Source organism: Coloeus monedula (assembly GCF_965178545.1).
Source record: "Coloeus monedula genome assembly, contig: HAP1_SCAFFOLD_81, whole genome shotgun sequence".
Classification (NCBI taxonomy): domain Eukaryota; kingdom Metazoa; phylum Chordata; class Aves; order Passeriformes; family Corvidae; genus Coloeus; species Coloeus monedula.
In genome coordinates this window covers 223446-247700 of record NW_028120817.1, presented here as the reverse complement: position 1 = coordinate 247700, position 24255 = coordinate 223446, and the positions used below count along the sequence as shown (strand labels likewise).

General features: G+C 53.2%; 1 pseudogene across 1 annotated transcript in view; it reads left to right on the top strand.

The window, feature by feature from the left end:
* LOC309585622 (epidermal growth factor receptor kinase substrate 8-like protein 2) overlaps positions 1–22636 on the top strand; it is a 68064-nt pseudogene extending 45428 nt beyond the window's left edge. Inside the window, exon 6 of the transcript in view lies at positions 22604–22636. The product of the transcript in view is annotated as an epidermal growth factor receptor kinase substrate 8-like protein 2 (transcript). The remainder of the gene's footprint in view (positions 1–22603) is intronic.
* Positions 22637–24255: the final 1619 nt, after the last annotated feature.

Genomic DNA, 24255 nt, shown 5'->3' with positions numbered 1-24255 from the left:
CCAGGCTGGAAATGGTGCCTGGAATTTTGGGTGGCCAACGGGGATCTCGAGGATTTGAGGTGGCAGCTGGGAGAGAAACCTGCTGCCCAAATGGTACTGGAGGTTATTTCCCTCTCTCTGGAATCTCTGTCAATTAAGAGCCCAGCCTTCTCCGGGGCTGCAGTTGCATTATTTGCTTTCACCTCCGATCTGCCCGAGGTGGAGTGAACTCCTCTGGAGCTGGCAAACGCCAACAGATCCCATCTCCACAGAGTTAAGGGATGGAATTGTATTTCTCTTAACCTCTTTTGACCGGGAAGTTGGGATTTTCCCCCTCTGCCTGATCCCTGTTTCTCCTTTCTCGAGTCTTGAGTTGTTTTGGGGAGCAGAAGGTTCAGGGCTGTGCCCCTGAAGCAGCTCTGGCTGTGTGAACACAGCAACTTTCTGCAAGTTAAATCTGCTGCTATTTCTGTATTTGAAAAGGAGCTGAAATGCCAGTGGTGATGTAATGTTCATTTACATTTAGGGTCTGTTTCTATTTATTTTTGCTCCTATTAACTTCATCTTGATTCCAACAGTTTGGGGTTTGTTTTTTTTTTACCCGCTGAGGCTCTCTTTGCTGTGAACAGCTCGTTTTTTACTTCAAGCCTGCCAGATTTCCTGCCTTATCGAGTCCATGAATGAAGAAGAATGACAGGTAGAAGGGGAAATGGATGTCTCCTCCCCAAGGGAAGGCTCCTGAATTGGATAGGAGCCGTTTCTCTAGGAACTGCTGCCTCTGGTTGCCGCTGGAATGGCTCTGGAAGGAGCTTGGAGGGGATCATTCACCTCGGCTTTGTCCCGGGTGTGCAGAGCTGGGGAGATGCTTTCGGGCTGAGAGATTTCCTGTGCCATCTTCCATGAACATGAAGAGAGGTGGATTAAAAGTGCCTGCAGAGCTCTGATGTGCAGCCTGTGGCTCCCTGCTCCCACTGCTGCTCCGCTCAAGGAGTTTCTCAGCCCCAGAGCAGGAGAAAAAGGCAGAAAATCATGGAATGCTGGGGTTGTTGAGGCTGGCAAAGGCCTTTAGCATCATCAAGTCCAAACATCAACCACCACCATGGTCACACCAACCCATGACCTCAAGTGCCATGTATTTATCCATACATATTTATCCCTACATATTTATCCCTATATTTATCCATATGTTTATCCATGTATTTACCCATGTATTTATTCCTATATTTACCCATGTATTTACCCAGGTATTTTATGAACACTCAAGTGCCATATCCATGTATTTTATGAGCACTTCCAGGGTTGGTGACTCCACCACTGCCCTGGGCAGCTGTTCCAGCACTGGACAACCCTTCCCATGCTGGGCCAGGAGATGGATTCTGGAAATGCAGACTCTGAGGAGCTGGGGATTAAGGCAGCATTGGATTCCTTTATTCTCCCAGAAGGATAAAGGAGATTTATCCCCAGACGAACCAGAGGTGATCACACTGAGGTCATTAGTGGGATTTCTTCCTTACTCCCACAAATACCCACTGGGGTGACAGAGTTCCCTACAAGGGCGGTGTTGGAAGGAGCTGCTGGAATGTTTTGCTGTTTATTGGGATCCACAGGATGTTTGGTGTCTCTCAGAGCTGTTCCAGGCTTTCCACAGACCCAAACGCTCCTCACACTTCTCCTCAGAGTAGAGAGGTTTCCCAGAGTGCTGGTTTTTAATTTCAGATGCTGGGATAACGACACGGCTTCAGGAGGCAGGAGACTCATTGTGCTGTGCCTCAGTCCAGGCAGGGACAACCCCCAGCTAATAAAAACCTCTTTAAAGCACAAAAAGTCCCATTAAGCTGATATTATAAAGGCTGCAAATTGAAGCAGGCCTCAATCAGAAAGCAGCAGAATTTAATTCCCCCCCTTGCCCATTTGCATGATGATCTCCTTCCTAATGGCCCATCTACGCTTTTCCCACAGAAGTGCTGTCCCGAGGTTGGAGATGGTTCCAGCTTTATGGAGCTTTGATCTTTATCTGCTTTTACTTTTTACAGGGCACAGAACCCGAGAGTGGCAGCTGCTTTCCTCTTGTTCCTCCTGTGGCAGTGAACTGCTCTTCCCGAGGACGGCTGCAGGAACTCTCAGGCAGCAGAACGTATGGAATGCCAGGCACGCTACAGAATTCCAGTGGGAGCAGCAGGAACTTCTGTTCTTTACTGGCAGGGCTGTGCCATGAAGGGGAGCTCGGAGATATTGGTCAGCTCAGGGAATGAGCCTGGCTCATGGTAAGGAAATTCACTGTGCAGTTACTTCGGGCCCTTCTCCTCCTTCTCCTCCTTCTCCTCCTTCTCCTCCTTCTCCTTCTCCTTCTCCTTCTCCTTCTCCTTCTCCTTCTCCTTCTCCTTCTCCTTCTCCTTCTCCTTCTCCTTCTCCTTCTCCTTCTCCTTCTCCTTCTCCTTCTCCTTCTCCTTCTCCTTCTCCTTCTCCTCCTCCTCCTCCTTCTCCTTCTCCTTCTCCTTCTCCTTCTCCTTCTCCTTCTCCTTCTCCTTCTCCTTCTCCTTCTCCTTCTCCTTCTCCTTCTCCTTCTCCTTCTCCTTCTCCTTCTCCTTCTCCTTCTCTTCCCAACACCAGTTCCTGACCTCAGTATAATCCATGTTCCCACAGCCTGACCTTGCAGTTTTCCCAGTTTAGCAGCCCCAGCCACACTTGCAGCCTCTCTGTCTGGACTTTGTCTTGCTGAAATCTCCCTTTGTTGATCCTTTGCTGCCTGACCTTTTATCCAGCAATAACGTGCAGTGGGTGGAAGCTTCTCAGAATTCCCTCCCTGTTCCACTGGAAACATTCCCAAGTGGAAGCAGCTGCACTGCCCATCAGCACTTGCCTGCTTTTAGGGGTGGTTGAGGCATGAAGGATGCAACAAATGGAGTTGGCTCTAAGGGGATGAAATGCTCCCCCTGAGGCTGCTCAGAGAGCTGGAGCTGAGGAATCCGGGTGGGAATCACTGCAGGAAAAAGGAAGGAAAAGAGAGCAGAGGAACAGGGATGCAATTCCAACCTCTCCAAGGACTGGGATGGGCACATTCACCAACACCATTTAATCTAGACACGATTTCTTCTTTGCCTCTGGCTGCCAGGAGCAGGATGAGCAGTTTAATGAGTTTAAATAGTGAATAGTTTAATTAGCTGGAAGAGACTGGATCAATAGCTGCTTAAACAAACAACTGGATCCCTGTTTCCAAGCTTGGATGTAGTTTTGGAAGGTTCCTGGCAGTTTGGCAGGGATTAGTGATGCTGAGAATGTGCTTTTTTGTGGGTTTGGGGCTTTTACTCCTGTTCACGTGGCTGCTCTTTTTCTTGTTGAGTGGAAAACAGGAGGGAAAGAGCAACGATGGAAGGAATTCCACTCTTGCTGCTTGAAGGGATGGATCAGGAAGGGAACAGGCTGCAGGGAATTTGGAGTGCAAACTGAGATCTCTCCGATATTTTCGGCTCAGTCAGTCCATCAGTGCTTGGTGGCTGTTTAGGCCACGTGCAAGGTGAATGATGGTGCACATGGCAGAGCTGCTGGTGGCTCCTTCCCCTGCCCGGCTGTCAGTCACCCTGCAGGGTGCTGGAGCAGCGTGCCAGAGGCCGTGGATCCTATGGATCCCATGGATCCCAGGGGCGTGATCAGGAGCCTGGGCCTGCTGGCCACTCCTTGCTCTCTCTTACCCTGATTTTTCAGCTCTGCAGCGAATCCAGCTTGAGTTTTTCAACCCCCTAGAAACCCAGGGACCTTTCATGTCTGTTCTCAGATCTGGGATTTAAATCCAGCCCTTATCAAAGCACCCCGTGACCAGGCAGGCCCTGAATCCCAGCAGGGGTCTGATAAAGAGGGACCTGACATCCTAAAGAAACCCTTTGAAATCCTGCTGGGATTGATTTGTATCCATAATGGAGCCCCGAGCTCTCTGCCAGGGAGAGATGAAGCTGCTCCTTTGCTTTATTATCCTCAGGCCCTTCCCAGCTTTGAGGGAAATTCAGTCCCTCTTCAAGCCCCAAAATCATGGAAAAGCTCCTTTGTATCCTCTCCACAGCCCCTACGTGGATTAATCAACTTTTTATTTGATATGGTGTCATTCTCCTTTTTTTTCCATGGCTAAAACTCCACGGTGAGCAATCAGAGCAGAAATAGGAAATGCAGGAGTCTTGGATTCCACAGTGGGATTAACTTCCCTTTTCTGCTCTCTTTCAGGACAGGAAAAACCACTGAACTCGCCCCATCTTTGGGACCAAGAGCTGTGGTGTTGGAGTAGGCAAAGCCAGCTAGGGCCCCCCTTGTCCTGCCCATGGTGTGGGTCAGGGACAGGCTCCTCTTCTCCTCTGTGCTGGGATGAACTGCCTAGGGAATGCTATTACTGACAGCCCGGTCCTAGCCCCGGCTACTGGAAATGGGCAGAGGTGAAGAGGCAAGTGCCAGAGTTGCTTGGGGATGATGGAATTGTGGTGTTTGGCTGTGCCCAGAGGGGCAGGTTGGGCATTTCTGTGTGTCTGAGGACCGGTTTGGGTGCTGGGGAGCCCGGGGAGCCGAGCTCTCAGTGCATTCCCAGCTCACCGGGGGTGGGAGCTGGTGCAGGGCTCTGGTCGGGCTCGGGGCAGGCCCTGGCCCCGGCACAGACACGCTGGGGTGGTTTGGGGCCGCTTGGGGAGCAATGGGAAGAAAATGAGGGATGGTGCTGGGCGGAGCGATCGGCCTGTGCTCGTGTCAGCGCAGCCGTGCAGGGCACTGGGATCTGGGTAAAACACCGGCTCTCCTGGTGTTCTGGGATGCAAGGTCTGAGGGACTGGATTTACTTGGGGTTTTCCGGGACAGCAGGAAGAAGAGGAAATGTGGTGCCAGAGGTGCGTCCCATCAGGTTGCAGTTCCCTCTTTCCCATTTCCATTTCCTCCTCAGTGCGGGTGTCCCCTGCAGCCCATGAGCACGGGGCCGGTGACAACTCCCTGTCTGTAGAGGGATTCCTTATGGAACAAGGGCAGATGACACTTGTGTGAGGCTTACGACTGTTAGAATTAGACCAGGATGGGTTTAAGGAAAACTAGAATCGTGTGTTAATCTTACTGGTCAATGAACAAATGGAATCCACACTTCTGTAAGAAAAAATAGAGTGTATGGAGCATATAGAAGAAGCTGTTTTTGCCTGCTGCTGCTGCTTGGCTTTATCATGTAACCCCATTCGAACTCTGCCTTCAAGACAGCTGTGAGACCGTGAAATAAAGAACTTAGCAGAACAGCAGCATCCTCTGCTCTTTCACCCTGGTCCAAGAAGGAGGGGTACCCTGTCAAAGGCTCAACACTTGCCTTTCTGACTTTGTTTCTAAATTTCTACCTTTCTAATTTTGTTTGTTTCTAATTTTTTTGTTTGTTTGTTTCTAACTTTGTTTGTTTTCAACTTTCTCCCTTTAGAAATTTGTTTGTTTCTTGTATTTTACCTCTTTGTTTGTTTCTAAATTTCTGCCGTTGTAACTTTGTTTCTAACTTTCTACTTTTAAAATTTCATTTGTTTTTAACTTTTTACCATTCCTCCCAGCGAGGGCTGTGTGCAGAATACTAAAACCTGTTAAGTTCTTCACTTTTACGTCTATAGGCAAATGCTACTGATGTAGATGTAAATTCATTTTGAAATAAGCCAGCCCTCTCTCTCTACTCTGTCGCATACAGGAATATAAGAAGCTGGGAATAGAGATCCGCAGGTTTTGAGAATAAGGAGCCGGCGTTTTTCTGTAGGAAGGAAAGCAGCAAGCGCCTGGCCGCAGGAGCCGAGACGCTCGGGCTGCAGGAGCTGCAGAGCGCCCGGAGCCGGCTTTTCCCTGTGCTCTGTGCCTGCCCCCGGGCTGAGCTGGGCGGCGCTGCTGCCGCCCGGTGCCGGCTGAGCCGAGAGGGCGGCGGCCTCGGTGGCTGCCGAGCGTGGCAAGGAGCGGGAGCGAGCGGGGCCGGGTGTGTCAGCGGAGGGGAGGGGCGAAGGGCGGTTCGCAGCGCCAAGGGACACGGCCGTGCATGAGCGGGGCCACAGCTATGGAAAGGAGCGGGCGCCGTGCGGGGCGGTGACCGCGGGGAATGACAGCGCGGGGGGCGGCCCGGCGGGGCCGGTTTTGCCGGGCAGCAGAGGCGCGGTCGCAGCGCGACCCGGGCGGGAGGCACCGGGCGGGCACGGTCGGAATCGAGCCGCCCGCGTGTCGCTCTCAAGGAGGCGGCTCGGAAAGGAAGGCGCAGTTCCGCGCTCTCGGGACGGCGTTAAGTGACGTTTTTATTAGAATATGACAGTCTTTATTTTATTTTATTATTTTATTATCTGCCAGGACCTTGCAGAGGGTGGTTTACACTTCCGCCACACTCAAGATGGCGGACGCAGTAGGCCCCCTGCGAGAGGTGTCCCTGCCGATGCCTGCCGCCGGTCGCGGAGCCGTCGCCCGCCTCCGGCGCGGCTGACCCCGCCAGCCGTGTCCTCGCACCGGGAAGCACGGCGGAAAATCGCGCGGAAAGCGCGGGGCCGGCGTCGGAGTTGGGGCCGGATTCAGGCAGCCGAATAGACAGAAGCCCTTGTGAGGGGCGGCGGGGGCCCTAAGTGTACCACACTAAAGATGGCGGCTCGACCGGAAGTGGCTTCTGCCAGCACCCAAGATGGCGGCGAAGGGGCGGAAGTGTCGTCACTGCCACACTCAAGATGGCGGTCGTGTGCACTGTTTTCTGACCTTCTCAATATGGCGGCAGGGAAGGCCCCCCCCAAGCTGCGTCTACTCGGCTGCCTGAACGCGACGCCGACGCCGACGCCAGCCCAGCGCTTGCACGCAATTTTCTGAGGCGTTTCCCGCTACGCGGACACCGACTGTGGGGTCAGCGGCGCCTGGGGCAGGCGGGAGCATTCAGGCAGTCGAATAGACGGAGCGGGGGGGGGGGGGGGGGTCCTTCCGGCCGCCATCTTGAGAAGGTCGAATAGCCACATCGGTGCGGTACCGGTGACTTCCGCCCTTCTTCGCCAGGAGCGGCGATGGCGGGGAGCCCGGGGAGCAGCGCTGCCGGGCCGGGGGCACCGGGGCGGGTGCTCCGGGCTCGGAGGTGAGCGGGGAACGGGGACAGCCCCGAGCGGACGGTGGGGGCCGCGGGGGATCGGTATTCCGGCCCAGGGATGAGTGTTCCGGCACAGGGGTGGCTGTCCCGGCACAGGGATGCGTTCATGGACTGTCTAATAATATTATTTAACGATCGTGCAAGGAGATCTGTATAAAAAAATCCTCCGTGGTCATCCTTCTCCCAGCCCCGCTGTGTTTTCAGGATCTTGGGGGAAGAGTTTGGGTCTGAACAAGGCTCTCGGGCACAGGGTGGGATTCTTGGGGTGCAGGGCCAGGATTTGGACTCGATGCTCCCTGTGGGTCCCTTGCAGCCCAGGAAATGCTGCGATCCTGTGCCTCTGAGGGTGAAATAAAGGGGAGCGGTGGCGTTTGTGCCCGCTGTGTTCACGGCCCCGCCGGCTCAGGGCGGGTTAAAGGCGCAGCTGCCCCGAGACAGCGGGACCGGCCGGGGCTGCTCGCTCCCGGTGCTGCCGCCTCGTGGGGAGAGCCCGGCACTGCAGCCCGGAACGGCGCTGGACCACGGGATGGGCGTGGAACAGCAGCGCAGGGGATGCTGAGGCAGCCCAGGGAATGCTGCGGTCCCAGGGAAGGCTGAGGCGTCCCCTGCCCGGGGCACTCGGCAGCAAATCCCTGATGTTGAGCAGAAAAAGGAAAGTTCTGGGTTAGTGGGAGGAGGTTTCTGGAATGGAGCTGGGACAGGTGCTGATCCACGCATGGAATCACGGGCTGGTTTGGCTTGGAAGGGACCACCAGGATCATTTACACTCTGTTTGTTGTCTGATTGCACAGCAAAGAACATCCAGAACTGCCGCCTCACCCTCACGGACAGCAGGAATGTCTTCCATAGCTCTTGTTTTGGAATGGGAATGGCTGTTGGGAGCTCTGGCAGGACCAGGTAAGAAGAGAAATGGGATCATTGTGGCTGCTGCTGGAGGTGGTTTTCTGCTTTCCGGCTGTTCTTCTCATTGATCCTTTCACAGCAGTGTTCTAGGGCACATTTGAGGGTAATTCCAGGAATCTGAAACCAGATAAAAACTGGTGGGGAAAAAATGTGAACGCGATCCATTTCTGGTAGTTCCAAGCTTCTCCCACAACACCGTTCCAGGGGAAAGCTGATAAAAGGGTAAAGATGCAGAGGAACAAGTGCTGTAAAGCCCCCTGGCGCTCTGAGAGAGCAAACCTTCCAGTACTCCCAGCAGATCTCTTGGAGAAAGTGTGGGATCGCAAGGTTTTCCAGGAAAGCAAAACAAGGGTGGAGATGAGGGAATGGGCTTCCAGTTCTTCCTTGAGCTGAAAGCCTGGGGGAATTGAGAGGGGCCACAAGAACTGTTTGTGTAGGCAAATGGGAGTTTGGGGGCTGAATCTGAGTTTCCCTCTGGGGCATTTTTGAGGGAAAAGCTGAGGTGCTGTTTAAGGGAGAGAATGCAGATTTTTGGGGTGGAAAAGGTTGAATCAATATTGTAGAGGAAGTAAAACGCTGGGGGTAAAAGTGGATGCAGTCTGGAGGGGACAGATTGAATATTTTGGAGGCAAAATGGGGAACTGAGTAGTGGAGAGATGGGGAACATTTTGGAGGCAACACTTGACAAACTCTCTGGGGTGGAGAACGACCACATTGAGGGAAAAATGAGGTGATGAGCAGTGGGCACGTAGGGAAGGTCGTGGGGGTAAATCTTGAGAAAAGCCCCATGGTATTCAAGAAATCCTTGGAAGCAGGAGTGAGGAATTCAGTGGTGGAAAAATAGGGGAATTTTGCGGGGGTAAAACTTTAAAAGATCTAAGAGTTGAGAGTGTGTGTTTTTAGGTAGAAAGGATGTCTTGTTGAAGTTGGGCGTCTGGATTGTGGCATTTCTGGATCCAGAAAGTAGAAGATAAAGGAGACTCCCAAAGCCTCGGTAGCTGTGTTAAGAAATCCGTCCCAGGGAAGAAAGGTACCTAAACCTCCTAGAAGTAGGGACTAATTAGCATGGGAAGGGGAAAACCCACCCCCAGTGGGAGAGAGCGCGCCGGGTAAGGGAAGAGAAGGATGCCCTTAAGAAGAAGTAGGGAAGGTGAATTTCTCGGCTTGCTGAAATGTATCCAAAAGTTTGGAATCTGGGTCTGTGTGGAGGCCGGGATTTTCTCGGCCATATGCAGAGCCCAGCACTAGGAATAAAGGAATTCCAGGCTTTACAACGCCAAAAATGCAGTACCAGAGAGTTCTGTTATCCCGAGGACTTGGGGGATACTTGGCAAAAATTTCCGGGGGCCCAGGCTGGACCGAGCTTTTAACGCTCCCCGGATTCACGGGATCGGGGATTCCAGCGTGCCCTGCACGGGTTTTTTCAGGGAAGTCCCAAATCCTTCGTGTGAGCACAAAGCAGAATCCCCTGGGAGCTGTGAAGGCAACAGGATATTTCTTGGGAATTTTGAAGGATTGGGTGAGTCCTCAGTGTTAGGTTGGAATGAACGCAAATTGTCCGGGAGTTGCTGGTTTGGGGATGGCCGGGTCTGGGTTTGGATTTGTGGGCACCGAGTGTTCCTTGTGTCAGCTTTAGGTCTTCTGGATTGGTGGGAGTAGTCAGAGAAAAGAGAAGGCAATTGAAATGCGGAGCTCCATTCCCGGAGAAATGGTCGGGATGGGAGAGGAAAGGCTGTGGAGCTGCTGGGAGCTCGTGGAGAATGAAAGGATCTGAGGCCTGGAGGCAAAAGCTGTGGAACAAAGCCTGAAAAGGGTGTGGGGTGGGGCGGGAGGGGGAGGAGGGCACCGTGGTGGGGGGAAAGAGGGAAAGGATCCCTGCTCCGGGAATCCAGCAGGGACCAGGAGAGGATCATTTTCCATCCACTGCTCTCAGTGGAATCCTAATAAGGACGGTGGAAGGGAAGTGATTCGTTTGTTCTTAGGTTTGGAATGAAAGGTGCTCTTGCAGAGGGGACTATTGACCTGTTAAAATTCTGTTGGATACAGGAAAAGAGGGAGGAAGCAAGCAGCTGGGGAATGAAGGGGTGGATTTTTTGGTGGATACAGGGAAAGACACGGGAAGGGGCTCTCAAGTAAAATACACCTCACGGGCAGCACCAGGAGAAGCCTCAAGTGCCCTTTTTTTCCAAGCTCTGACATTCCAGAGGAGTAAGCAGTGGTCAGCCCATCACTTTCTGTATTCCTTGGATGCCCAGTGCTTCGTTGGGAAGAGATAATATTTGGAAATGAACAAATCCGGGGATGTAATTTCCTGATAGTAAAGCCCCAGAGAGCCTGGTTTTGATATCCTTCCAGCACCCAAACGCAGCAGAGGGAATCCTGGCGGAGCTGGAAAACGCTGTCGCTCCGTCGGTGGAATTCCTGGGAACTGGAAAGCAGCAGAAGCAGCAAGAACAGAGTTGGAAGCAGGCTCCAGCCGGGTAAGGCAGACACCAAATCCTTTGGAACTGGGCAGGGGTGGGAAGAACGAATTCTTACATTTGTAGCCCAGGGATTCCTGAGCAGGATCCCGGCAGGGAAGACTGCAGGGATCAGGCTGGGGCCTGATCGCAGCTGGGGGCAGCGAGCCTTGGAATTGGCTGAAGGGAAGAAAGAGGGATCCTTTGAGCACAAGGATCAGGTGTCAAATGCGGAGATGGCATCAGACAATTCCTCGGGAGGGTTTAGTTCCTGGGCCAAATCGATCTCCTGCCTTGTGAAGGAGCTCAGAGAGCTGGGAAGAGCCCAAGCAACGCAGGGAATGCACCGGCAGATAAAAGTGCCGGGGAACGGTGGGGAAAAGCATCCGAACAGGGGGCCTCGTTTTGTACAGGGACGGTGCAAAAAATTGTCCGAAAGAATAGGAATGGAATGGGATTTTACGTATTCCTCGGAGGCCACAATCGAGTGGGAAGGCTGAGAGAAAGAAACAAAGCCTAAAAAGGCAGATGAGCCAAATCTGCCCAAAGCCTCCAATGGCCACATTCCCTGGCATTGCTGAGGACTTCAGCCAAGCTCCAAGCAAAAGGTGAGCCCCTGATTTTGGTGCCAAGGGAAACTCCAAGTTAAGAATGATCCAAATATGAAGCGCTTCTCACAAAACTCAGCTTTGCAAACCTTTCTTTGGGCTAAAAAAGAAAAGATGGGAATGCCCTTGGCAGAAAAGCAGCTGTGAGGCACAGCAGGCTTCAAATGCCTGTCAGCAGGAGCTCCAGGAGAAACGGCTGCTGGCTCCGGGCATCCTGGGCTTTCCAGGCAGGTTTTGTAGCGGATTGCAAGGCAGTTTTCCTGCCTCTGGGGGGTGGCACCTGCATCCCGCTGGAAAGGGAAAATGTGGAGAGAGGGGCAAGCGGGAAGACGGTTGCTGCTGTGTGTCCTTGGATTGCAGTTCCTCCCGGTGAGTCTGTGCTGCTGGAAGTTTGAAGGAGATCAGTCCTGGAGTACGTGTGGGTTCACCTGTGGGGTTTGGGAGCGACGCCGGCCATGAAATTCCAGGGATGTTCCCTTTGCTGGAGTGAGAAGCAGTGGAAGCACTTTGCTGTCTGCTTCTTCATCGCCTTCGCCTCGGTCCCCTGGGGCTCCAGGTAATCCCCTCTCACCTTTGCTTTTCCAAGGGTCTCTAAATGAGGGCTTGAGCTTTGGTGTAGCTCCCTTTACAGGGAAGATCTGTTCCAGGAAAGGTCTCCTGGTCTGGCCCGATGGCGTTGCAGGAAGAGCAGGAAACCCCACAGCTCCTGTGGCTCCCTCATCCGATTTGCCTGCAGGCAGCAGCAAGGATCATTCCCAAGTGTCATCCCCTGGCTCCGTGACTCGGTGAGGTTGTGTTCCCCCAAAGGCCAGGGGCCGCTTTGTTTTGCAGCTCACGAAAGCCCAGCTCGGTGGTGCTGGGTTTGGTTTTTGTGTGTAATGAAGGCACTAAAAAATTCCCCTCCTTCACTGGCACAGCCCTGGAGTGGGAGCAGATTCCCCTTATCCCGCAGTTATCCCGCTCCTGCCCTGGATCCCTGCGGTGCCGTGTGTTCTCCAAGCTCACAGCACTGCTGGCTCTAAACAAGAAAAACAGTCCCTGTTCCTTCTCTTCTCCGTCCTTGATGTTCCCAGGCCCTGCATCTCCCTGGCTATTCCCTGTGGGAGTCTTCATCTCCATCCCACCTTATCCCGATCAGGTAAGGGTCTGAGACGTGTTTAGCAGCAAATGCATTCCTGTGAAGAAAGCCAAGAGCAAAGAGCATCCAGATGCAGAGAAGTCTTTAGAAAAGCGTTCCAGACGTGCAAATGAGGGATGTGTCTTCCTGCATCTCCTGTTGTTTTTCTCTGTCACGTTTTGGAAGGGTTTCTCTCAGTGATTTCCTGCAGTCCAGGTGCGTCCCTTCTTTTGTCCAAATCCAGTGCCAGAGGATCGAACAACTGACGAGTGGGGCCTGGGATGAAAACGGTTCTCCTAAAATGAGGGAAACAATGCTAGAAGAGAAATGAGCATCCTTTTAATGCCTGGAATAAAAATGCTGGAAAAGGGCACTTTTTATTTGATATGGTGTCATTCTCCTTTTTTTTTCCATAGCTAAAACTCCACGGTGAGCAATCAGAGCAGAAATAGGAAATGCAGGAGTCTTGGATTCCACAGTGGGATTAACTTCCCTTTTCTGCTCTCTTTCAGGACAGGAAAAACCACTGAACTCGCCCCATCTTTGGGACCAAGAGCTTTGGTGCTGGAGTAGGCAAAGCCAGCTAGGGCCCCCCTTGTCCTGCCCATGGTGTGGGTCAGGGACAGGCTCCTCTTCTCCTCTGCGCTGGGATGAACTGCCTAGGGAATGCTATTACTGACAGCCCGGTCCCAGCCCCGGCTACTGGAAATGGGCGGAGGTGAAGAGGCAAGTGCCAGAGTTGCTTGGGGATGATGGAATTGTGGTGTTTGGCTGTGCCCAGAGGGGCAGGTTGGGCATTTCTGTGTGTCTGAGGACCGGTTTGGGTGCTGGGGAGCCCGGGGAGCCGAGCTCTCAGTGCATTCCCAGCTCACCCGGGGGTGGGAGCTGGTGCAGGGCTGGGTGACAGCCTCTGGTCGGGCTCGGGGCAGGCCCTGGCCCCGGCACAGACACGCTGGGGTGGTTTGGGGACGCTTGGGGAGCAATGGGAGGAGAATGAGGGATGGTGCTGGGCGGAGCGATCGGCCTGCGCTCGTGTCAGCGCAGCCGTGCAGGGCACTGGGATCTGGGTAAAACACCGGCTCTCCTGGTCTTCAGGGAAGCAAGGTCTGTATTTATCCATACATATTTATCCCTACATATTTATCCCTATATTTATCCATGGATTATCCATATATGTTTATCCATATACATTTATCCATATTTTTATCCACGTATTTACCCATGAATTTATCCCTATATTTACGCATGTATTTCCCCAGGTATTTTATGAACACTCAAGTGCCATATCCATGTATTTTATGAGCACTTCCAGGGTTGGTGACTCCACCACTGCCCTGGGCAGCTGTTCCAGCGCTGGACAACCCTTCCCATGCTGGGCCAGGGGATGGATTCTGGAAATGCAGACTCTGAGGAGCTGGGGATTAAGGCAGCATTGGATTCCTTTATTCTCCCAGAAGGATAAAGGAGATTTATCCCCAGACGAACCAGAGGTGATCACACTGAGGTCATCAGTGGGATTTCTTCCTTACTCCCACAAATACCCACTGGGGTGACAGAGTTCCCTACAAGGGCGGCGTTGGAAGGAGCTGCTGGAATGTTTTGCTGTTTATTGGGATCCACAGGATGTTTGGTGTCTCTCAGAGCTGTTCCAGGCTTTCCACAGACCCAAACGCTCCTCACACTTCTCCTCAGAGTAGAGAGGTTTCCCAGAGTGCTGGTTTTTAATTTCAGATGCTGGGATAACGACACGGCTTCAGGAGGCAGGAGACTCATTGTGCTGTGCCTCAGTCCAGGCAGGGACAACCCCCAGCTAATAAAAACCTCTTTAAAGCACAAAAAGTCCCATTAAACTGATATTATAAAGGCTGCAAATTGAAGCAGGCCTCAATCAGAAAGCAGCAGAATTTAATTCCCCCCCCTTGCCCATTTGCATGATGATCTCCTTCCTAATTGCCCATCTACGCTTTTCCCACAGAAGTGCTGTCCCGAGGTTGGAGATGGTTCCAGCTTTATGGAGCTTTGATCTTTATCTGCTTTTACTTTTTACAGGGCACAGAACCCGAGAGTGGCAGCTGCTTTCCTCTTGTTCCTCCTGTGGCAGTGAACTGCTCTTCCCGAGGACGGCTGCAGGAATTCTCAGGCAGCAGAACGTATGGAATGCCAGGCACGCTACAGAATTCCAGTGGGAGCAGCAGGAACTTCTGTTCTTTACTGGCAGGGCTGTGCCATGAAGGGGAGCTCGGTGATATTGGTCAGCTCAGGGAATGAGCCTGGCTCATGGTAAGGAAATTCACTGTGCAGTTACTTCGGGCCCTTCTCCTTCTCCTCCTTCTCCTCCTTCTCCTCCTTCTCCTCCTTCTCCTCCTTCTCCTCCTTCTCCTCCTTCTCCTCCTTCTCCTCCTTCTCCTCCTTCTCCTCCTTCTCCTCCTCCTCCTTCTCCTTCTCCTTCTCCTCCTTCTCCTCCTTCTCCTCCTTCTCCTCCTTCTCCTCCTTCTCCTCCTTCTCCTCCTTCTCCTCCTTCTCCTCCTTCTCCTTCTCCCTCTCTTCCCAACACCAGTTCCAGACCTCAGTATAATCCATGTTCCCACAGCCTGACCTTGCAGTTTTCCCAGTTTAGCAGCCCCAGCCACACTTGCAGCCTCTCTGTCTGGACTTTGTCTTGCTGAAATCTCCCTTTGTTGATCCTTTGCTGCCTGACCTTTTATCCAGCAATAACGTGCAGTGGGTGGAAGCTTCTCAGAATTCCCTCCCTGTTCCACTGGAAACATTCCCAAGTGGAAGCAGCTGCACTGCCCATCAGCACTTGCCTGCTTTTAGGGGTGGTTGAGGCATGAAGGATGCAACAAATGGAGTTGGCTCCAAGGGGATGAAATGCTCCCCCTGAGGCTGCTCAGAGAGCTGGAGCTGAGGAATCCGGGTGGGAATCACTGCAGGAAAAAGGAAGGAAAAGAGAGCAGAGGAACAGGGATGCAATTCCAACCTCTCCAAGGACTGGGATGGGCACATTCACCAACACCATTTAATCTAGACACGATTTCTTCTTTGCCTCTGGCTGCCAGGAGCAGGATGAGCAGTTTAATGAGTTTAAATAGTGAATAGTTTAATTAGCTGGAAGAGACTGGATCAATAGCTGCTTAAACAAACAACTGGATCCCTGTTTCCAAGCTTGGATGTAGTTTTGGAAGGTTCCTGGCAGTTTGGCAGGGATTAGTGATGCTGAGAATGTGCTTTTTTGTGGGTTTGGGGCTTTTACTCCTGTTCACGTGGCTGCTCTTTTTCTTGTTGAGTGGAAAACAGGAGGGAAAGAGCAACGATGGAAGGAATTCCACTCTTGCTGCTTGAAGGGATGGATCAGGAAGGGAACAGGCTGCAGGGAATTTGGAGTGCAAACTGAGATCTCTCCGATATTTTCGGCTCAGTCAGTCCATCAGTGCTTGGTGGCTGTTTAGGCCACGTGCAAGGTGAATGATGGTGCACATGGCAGAGCTGCTGGTGGCTCCTTCCCCTGCCCGGCTGTCAGTCACCCTGCAGGGTGCTGGAGCAGCGTGCCAGAGGCCGTGGATCCTATGGATCCCATGGATCCCAGGGGCGTGATCAGGAGCCTGGGCCTGCTGGCCACTCCTTGCTCTCTCTTACCCTGATTTTTCAGCTCTGCAGCGAATCCAGCTTGAGTTTTTCAACCCCCTAGAAACCCAGGGACCTTTCATGTCTGTTCTCAGATCTGGGATTTAAATCCAGCCCTTATCAAAGCACCCCGTGACCAGGCAGGCCCTGAATCCCAGCAGGGATCTGATAAAGAGGGACCTGACATCCTAAAGAAACCCTTTGAAATCCTGCTGGGATTGATTTGTATCCATAATGGAGCCCCGAGCTCTCTGCCAGGGAGAGATGAAGCTGCTCCTTTGCTTTATTATCCTCAGGCCCTTCCCAGCTTTGAGGGAAATTCAGTCCCTCTTCAAGCCCCAAAATCATGGAAAAGCTCCTTTGTATCCTCTCCACAGCCCCTACGTGGATTAATCAACTTTTTATTTGATATGGTGTCATTCTCCTTTTTTTTCCATGGCTAAAACTCCACGGTGAGCAATCAGAGCAGAAATAGGAAATGCAGGAGTCTTGGATTCCACAGTGGGATTAACTTCCCTTTTCTGCTCTCTTTCAGGACAGGAAAAACCACTGAACTCGCCCCATCTTTGGGACCAAGAGCTTTGGTGCTGGAGTAGGCAAAGCCAGCTAGGGCCCCCCTTGTCCTGCCCATGGTGTGGGTCAGGGACAGGCTCCTCTTCTCCTCTGCGCTGGGATGAACTGCCTAGGGAATGCTATTTCTGACAGCCCGGTCCTAGCCCCGGCTACTGGAAATGGGCGGAGGTGAAGAGGCAAGTGCCAGAGTTGCTTGGGGATGATGGAATTGTGGTGTTTGGCTGTGCCCAGAGGGGCAGGTTGGGCATTTCTGTGTGTCTGAGGACCGGTTTGGGTGCTGGGGAGCCCGGGGAGCCGAGCTCTCAGTGCATTCCCAGCTCACCGGGGGTGGGAGCTGGTGCAGGGCTCTGGTCGGGCTCGGGGCAGGCCCTGGCCCCGGCACAGACACGCTGGGGTGGTTTGGGGCCGCTTGGGGAGCAATGGGAAGAAAATGAGGGATGGTGCTGGGCGGAGCGATCGGCCTGTGCTCGTGTCAGCGCAGCCGTGCAGGGCACTGGGATCTGGGTAAAACACCGGCTCTCCTGGTGTTCAGGGATGCAAGGTCTGAGGGACCGGATTTACTTGGGGTTTTCCAGGACAGCAGGAAGAAGAGGAAATGTGGTGCCAGAGGTGCGTCCCATCAGGTTGCAGTTCCCTCTTTCCCATTTCCATTTCCTCCTCAGTGCAGGTGTCCCCTGCAGCCCATGAGCACGGGGCCGGTGACAACTCCCTGTCTGTAGAGGGATTCCTTATGGAACAAGGGCAGATGACACTTGTGTGAGGCTTACGACTGTTAGAATTAGACCGGGATGGGTTTAAGGAAAACTAGAATCGTGTGTTAATCTTGCTGGTCAATGAACAAATGGAATCCACACTTCTATAAGAAAAAATAGAGTGTATGGAGCATATAGAAGAAGCTGTTTTTGCCTGCTGCTGCTGCTTGGCTTTATCATGTAACCCCATTCGAACTCTGCCTTCAAGACAGCTGTGAGACCGTGAAATAAAGAACTTAGCAGAACAGCAGCCTCCTCTGCTCTTTCACCCTGGTCCGAGAAGGAGGGGTACCCTGTCAAAGGCTCAACACTTGCCTTTCTGACTTTGTTTCTAAATTTCTACCTTTCTAATTTTGTTTGTTTCTATTTTTTTTGTTTGTTTGTTTCTAACTTTGTTTGTTTTCAACTTTCTCCCTTTAGAAATTTGTTTGTTTCTTGTATTTTACCTCTTTGTTTGTTTCTAAATTTCTGCCGTTGTAACTTTGTTTCTAACTTTCTACTTTTAAAATTTCATTTGTTTTTAACTTTTTACCATTCCTCCCAGCGAGGGCTGTGTGCAGAATACTAAAACCTGTTAAGTTCTTCACTTTTACGTCTATAGGCAAATGCTACTGATTTAGATGTAAATTCATTTTGAAATGAGCCAGCCCTCTCTCTCTACTCTGTCGCATACAGGAATATAAGAAGCTGGGAATAGAGATCCGCAGGTTTTGAGAATAAGGAGCCGGCGTTTTTCTGTAGGAAGGAAAGCAGCAAGCGCCTGGCCCCAGGAGCCGAGACGCTCGGGCTGCAGGAGCTGCAGAGCGCCCGGAGCCGGCTTTTCCCTGTGCTCTGTGCCTGCCCCCGGGCTGAGCTGGGCGGCGCTGCTGCCGCCCGGTGCCGGCTGAGCCGAGAGGGCGGCGGCCTCGGTGGCTGCCGAGCGTGGCAAGGAGCGGGAGCGAGCGGGGCCGGGTCTGTCAGCGGAGGGGAGGGGCGAAGGGCGGTTCGCAGCGCCAAGGGACACGGCCGTGCGTGAGCGGGGCCACAGCTATGGAAAGGAACGGGCGCCGTGCGGGGCGGCGACCGCGGGGAATGACAGCGCGGGGGGCGGCCCGGCGGGGCCGGTTTTGCCGGGCAGCAGAGGCGCGGTCGCAGCGCGACCCGGGCGGGAGGCACCGGGCGGGCACGGTCGGAATCGAGCCGCCCGCGTGTCGCTCTCAAGGAGGCGGCTCGGAAAGGAAGGCGCAGTTCCGCGCTCTCGGGACGGCGTTAAGTGACGTTTTTATTAGAATATGACAGTCTTTATTTTATTTTATTATTTTATTATCTGCCAGGACCTTGCAGAGGGTGGTTTACACTTCCGCCACACTCAAGATGGCGGACGCAGTAGGCCCCCTGCGAGAGGTGTCCCTGCCGATGCCTGCCGCCGGTCGCGGAGCCGTCGCCCGCCTCCGGCGCGGCTGACCCCGCCAGCCGTGTCCTCGCACCGGGAAGCACGGCGGAAAATCGCGCGGAAAGCGCGGGGCCGGCGTCGGAGTCCGGGCCGGATTCAGGCAGCCGACTAGACAGAAGCCCTTGTGAGGGGCGGCGGGGGCCCTAAGTGTACCACAGTAAAGATGGCGGCTCGACCGGAAGTGGCTTCTGCCAGCACCCAAGATGGCGGCGAAGGGCGGAAGTGTCGTCACTGCCACACTCAAGATGGCGGTCGTGTGCACTGTTTTCTGACCTTCTCAATATGGCGGCAGGGAAGGCCCCCCCCCCAAGCTGCGTCTACTCGGCTGCCTGAACGCGACGCCGACGCCGACGCCAGCCCAGCGCTTGCGCGCAATTTTCTGAGGCGTTTCCCGCTACGCGGACACCGACTGTGGGGTCAGCGGCGCCTGGGGCAGGCGGGAGCGTTCAGGCAGTCGAATAGACGGAGCGGGGGGGGGGGGGGTCCTTCCGGCCGCCATCTTGAGAAGGTCGAATAGCCACATCGGTGCGGTACCGGCGACTTCCGCCCTTCCTCGCCGGGAGCGGCAATGGCGGGGAGCCCGGGGAGCAGCGCTGCCGGGCCGGGGGCACCGGGGCGGGTGCTCCGGGCTCGGAGGTGAGCGGGGAACGGGGACAGCCCCGAGCGGACGGTGGGGGCCGCGGGGGATCGGTATTCCGGCCCAGGGATGAGTGTTCCGGCACAGGGGTGGCTGTCCCGGCACAGGGATGCGTTCCTGGACTGTCTAATAATATTATTTAACGATCGTGCAAGGAGATCTGTATAAAAAAATCCTCCGTGGTCATCCTTCTCCCAGCCCCGCTGTGTTTTCAGGGTGTTGGGGGCAGGGTTTGGGTCTGGACAAGGCTCTCGGGCACAGGGTGGGATTCTTGGGGTGCAGGGCCAGGATTTGGACTCGATGCTCCCTGTGGGTCCCTTGCAGCCCAGGAAATGCTGCGATCCTGTGCCTCTGAGGGTGAAATAAAGGGGAGCGGTGGCGTTTGTGCCCGCTGTGTTCACGGCCCCGCCGGCTCAGGGCGGGTTAAAGGCGCAGCTGCCCCGAGACAGCGGGACCGGCCGGGGCTGCTCGCTCCCGGTGCTGCCGCCTCGTGGGGAGAGCCCGGCACTGCAGCCCGCGCAGGCGCTGGACCACGGGATGGGCGTGGAACAGCAGCGCAGGGGATGCTGAGGCAGCCCAGGGAATGCTGCGGTCCCAGGGAAGGCTGAGGCGTCCCAGGGAAGGCTGAGGCAGCCCAGGGAATGCTGAGGCTTCCCCTGCCCGGGGCACTCGGCAGCAAATCCCTGATGTTGAGCAGAAAAAGGAAAGTTCTGGGTTAGTGGGAGGAGGTTTCTGGAATGGAGCTGGGACAGGTGCTGATCCACGCATGGAATCACGGGCTGGTTTGGCTTGGAAGGGACCACCAGGATCATTTACACTCTGTTTGTTGTCTGATTGCACAGCGAAGAACATCCAGAACTGCCACCTCACCCTCACGGACAGCAGGAATGCCTTCCATAGCTCTTGTTTTGGAATGGGAATGGCTGTTGGGAGCTCTGGCAGGACCAGGTAAGAAGAGAAATGGGATCATTGTGGCTGCTGCTGGAGGTGGTTTTCTGCTTTCCGGCTGTTCTTCTCATTGATCCTTTCACAGCAGTGTTCTAGGGCACATTTGAGGGTAATTCCAGGAATCTGAAACCAGATAAAAACTGGTGGGGCAAAAATGTGAACCTGATCCATTTCTGGTAATTCCAAGCTTCTCCCACAACTCCGTTCCGGGGGAAAGCTGATGAAAGGATAAAGATGCAGAGGAACAAGTGCTGTAAAGCCCCCTGGCGCTCTGAGAGAGCAAACCTTCCAGTACTCCCAGCAGATCTCTTGGAGAAAGTGTGGGATCACAAGGTTTTCCAGGAAAGCAAAACAGGGGCGGAGATGAGGGAATAGGCTTCCAGTTCTTCCTTGAGCTGAAAGCCTGGGGGAATTGAGAGGGGCCACAAGAACTGTTTGTGTAGGCAAATGGGAGTTTGGGGGCTGAATCTGAGTTTCTCTCTGGGGCGTTTTTGAGGGAAAAGCTGAGGTGCTGTTTAAGGGAGAGAATGCACATTTTTGGGGTGGAAAAGGTTTGATCAATATTGTAGAGGAAGTAAAATGTTGGGGGTAAAAGTGGATGCAATCTGGAGGGGACAGAAGGAATATTTTGGAGGCAAAATGGGGCACTCAGTAGTGGACAGATGGGGAACATTTTGGAGGCAACACTTGACAAACTCTCTGGGGTGGAGAACGACCACATGGAGGGAAAAATGAGGTGATGAGCAGCGGGCACGTAGGGAAGGTTGAGGGGGTAAATCTTGAGAAAAGCCCCAAGAAATCCTTGGAAGCAGGAGTGAGGAATTCAGTGGTGGAAAAATAGGGGAATTTTGCGGGGGTAAAACTTCAAAAGATCTAAGAGTTGAGAGTGAGTGTTCTTAGGTAAAAAGGATGTCTTGTTGAAGTTGGGCGTCTGGACTGTGGCATTTCTGGATCACAGGGTGTTTTTCCAGAAAGTAGGAGATAAAGGAGACTCCCAAAGCCTCGGTAGCTGTGTTAAGAAATCCCTGCCAGGGAAGAAAGGTACCTAAACCTCCTAGAAGTAGGGACTAATTGGCATGGGAAGGGGAAAACCCACCCCCAGTGGGAGAGAGCGCACCGGGTAAGGGAAGAGAAGGATGCCCTTAAGAAGAAGCAGGGAGGGTGAATTTCTCGGTTTGCTAAAATGTATCAAAAAGTTTGGAATCTGGGTCTGTGTGGAGGCCGGGATTTTCTCGGCCATATGCAGAGCCCAGCACTAGGAATAAAGTTTTGATATCCTTCCAGCATCCAAACGCAACAGAGGGAATCCTGGAGGAGGTGGAAAACGCTGTCACTCCATCGGTGGAATTCCTGGGAAACGGAAAGCAGCAGAAGCAGCAAGAACAGAGTTGGAAGCAGGCTCCAGCCGGGTAAGGCAGACACCAAATCCTTTGGAATTTGAAGTGGGCAGGGGTGGGAAGAATGAATTCTTACATTTGTAGCCCAGGGATTCCTGAGCAGGATCCCGGCAGGGAAGACTGCAGGGATCAGGCTGGGGCCTGATCGCAGCTGGGGGCAGCGAGCCTTGGAATTGGCTGAAGGGAAGAAAGAGGGATCCTTTGAGCACAAGGATCAGGTGTCAAATGTGGAGATGGCATCAGACAATTCCTCGGGAGGGTTTAGTTCCTGGGCCAAATCGATCTCCTGCCTTGTGAAGGAGCTCAGAGAGCTGGGAAGAGCCCAAGCAACGCAGGGAATGCACCGGCAGATAAAAGTGCCGGGGAACGGTGGGGAAAAGCATCCGAACAGGGGGCCTCGTTTTGTACAGGGACGGTACAAAAAATTGTCCAAAAGAGCAGGAATGGAATGGGATTTTACGTATTCCTCGGAGGCCACAATCCAGTGGGAAGGCTGAGAGAAAGAAACAAAGCCTAAAAAGGCAGATGAGCCAAATCTGCCCAAAGCCTCCAATGGCCACATTCCCTGGCATTGCTGAGGACTTCAGCCAAGCTCCAGGCAAAAGGTGAGCCCCTATGGAATCCTTTCTGGGAGACCATATCCAGCTGGGACCCTTCCTGGAGAAGGCCATGGGATATGGGTTATCCCAGGTCCAGAGAATATGTCATTTCCTCAGGAAAAACACTTGGATCACTGCATCACTTTCTTGTTTTAGGCTCACCAGTCACCCGGGCTATCCCAGCGGGGAGAGCGGGAGCATGTCCAGCCATGGAGAATTTCTGGGAGAGCCCGGGAGAAGAAAGAAGGCTCCAGCTTCACAGATCTGTGTCATAACCCATCCTGTCGGCCGCTCCTGTTTGATCCTGGTGCATTTGTCCTCTTGGATTCAACCTGAGCAGCGCTAATTGCTGGCAATGAAGCAGCCTTTGGTACTTCTTTTCCACAAAACCTCTCCATCCTGCCCTTCAATCCTGTTGCAAACACGGGAAAAACCCAAAATTCCGTTTTTCCCCCCCTCTCCCCTTCACTTTGCCTCCTCTTTTCTTGCAGGCTTTGGGCTATCCAGGCTTGCATGTGGATTAGGCAGAGCACCCCGGAAGCTCAGCTCCAGGTGGGATTGCAGCGGTGTTGGAAGCACCAGGGATTCTCCCAAGGTTTGGTGTGAGGAGCTGCATCTTGGGAGGGGCTGGGATTTTGTGCACTTCTGGGTTTTTTTTTTTTCCTGTTTGCCTTTTGGGCCGCCTCAGAGAAAAAGCTGAAAACCGAAGAAACTGAGGGGGGGTTCCCAAATTCCTTTCCAGCCCTTCCGAGGAGGCACAAAGCCACGTGGAGCTGAGGAAAGGGATGTGAGGAGAATGGCAATAATGGAGCCTTGGGACTCTGCACTTCATTCTTTTCACGTGTTTGGAGGTGCAGGAAATGCCAAACGCCACAGGAATTCTGTGTCTGTAACATCGGGTGCAACCTCTTGAAACCCAAGTGCTCAGAGTGGGGTTTTCCCAAGGGTAAATCCCAATGTGACATGGCAAAGCTTCAGCGAGGATTTCTAGGCTTGACTGCAGAGCTTTTGGGAAAGCTCAGTAGCCAAACAAGATCAGATTTCTGTCGGATTTGGATCAAACGTGGCGTTTAAATCTGGGACAGCTCAGCTCCCCGGGTGGGACAGTGCTTGGAGCAGCCGAGAGCTGAGCTGTTTTTGAGAATTCCAAGCGTTGTGTTCTTACGCTCCTTAATACAACGTTTAAATAATTGATCCTGAATGGAGACAGTATCAGAGGGGTTTGTTAGAGGGGCAGGGATGTTTTTTCACCTGGCAGTGTGTTGGGATAGTCAAGACTCCTTCTGTCAGAATTAATTGGTCTTCCTTCTTTTCCCTTTTGTTCTTTCTAGGTTGTGGCTGAGTGGGGAGAATATTTGGGATAAAGAAACGAAATGCCCGAGGGAAGCTTCGCGTTCCCGTGGGGATGCTTTAGGCGCGTGCAGCTTCTGAGCTGCACCGAAACTTGAGGCTCCCACAGAAGCCGTCCGAAGCTGGAAGGGCCAGGGAAGAGAATTCCAGGAGAGGTGTGGGAAGCGCTTTCTGCCAGGTCTGGACAGCACCGAGGTGGGAATGACTTCAAAGTGTTCCTTGTCCCTGTCCTGTTCCCAGCCCAGGACCAAGTTGGTGTTCCCTGAGCGGCTGCGGTTCCCTGGATGTGGCAGGAGGAGGTCTCTGCCGGGGAGTGGGAGAAATGTCCCTGCCCGGTGCCGTGTCCTTGGCGGGCAGAGAGCGCCGCTCGTGGCAAGGGGGGTTTGTGAGTATGGAATCAGCCCTAGCTCCTTTTTAAGGGGGTGTTTTAATGAGTCATCAGCAGGGACCACTTTTAGCCAGCTTTAGTTAAGTTCCTTTTGCACAGGTTTCATGTTGCTTTGATGGTGAAATCACCAAACCCTGAAGTTTGCCAAATTACCCCTGAAAAGCTTTAATGAACCAATCCTGAGGGAACTGGGGATTGGATATCTGGGATCTTATGGCCCTTTGAGGCCATGTTGGGTTTACCCCTTGATTTTGGTGCCAAGGGAAACTCCAAGTTAAGAATAATCCAAATATGAAGCACTTCTCACAAAACTCAGCTTTGCAAACCTTTATTTGGGCTAAAAAAGAAAAGATGGGAATGCCCTTGGCAGAAAAGCAGCTGTGAGGCACAGCAGGCTTCAAATGC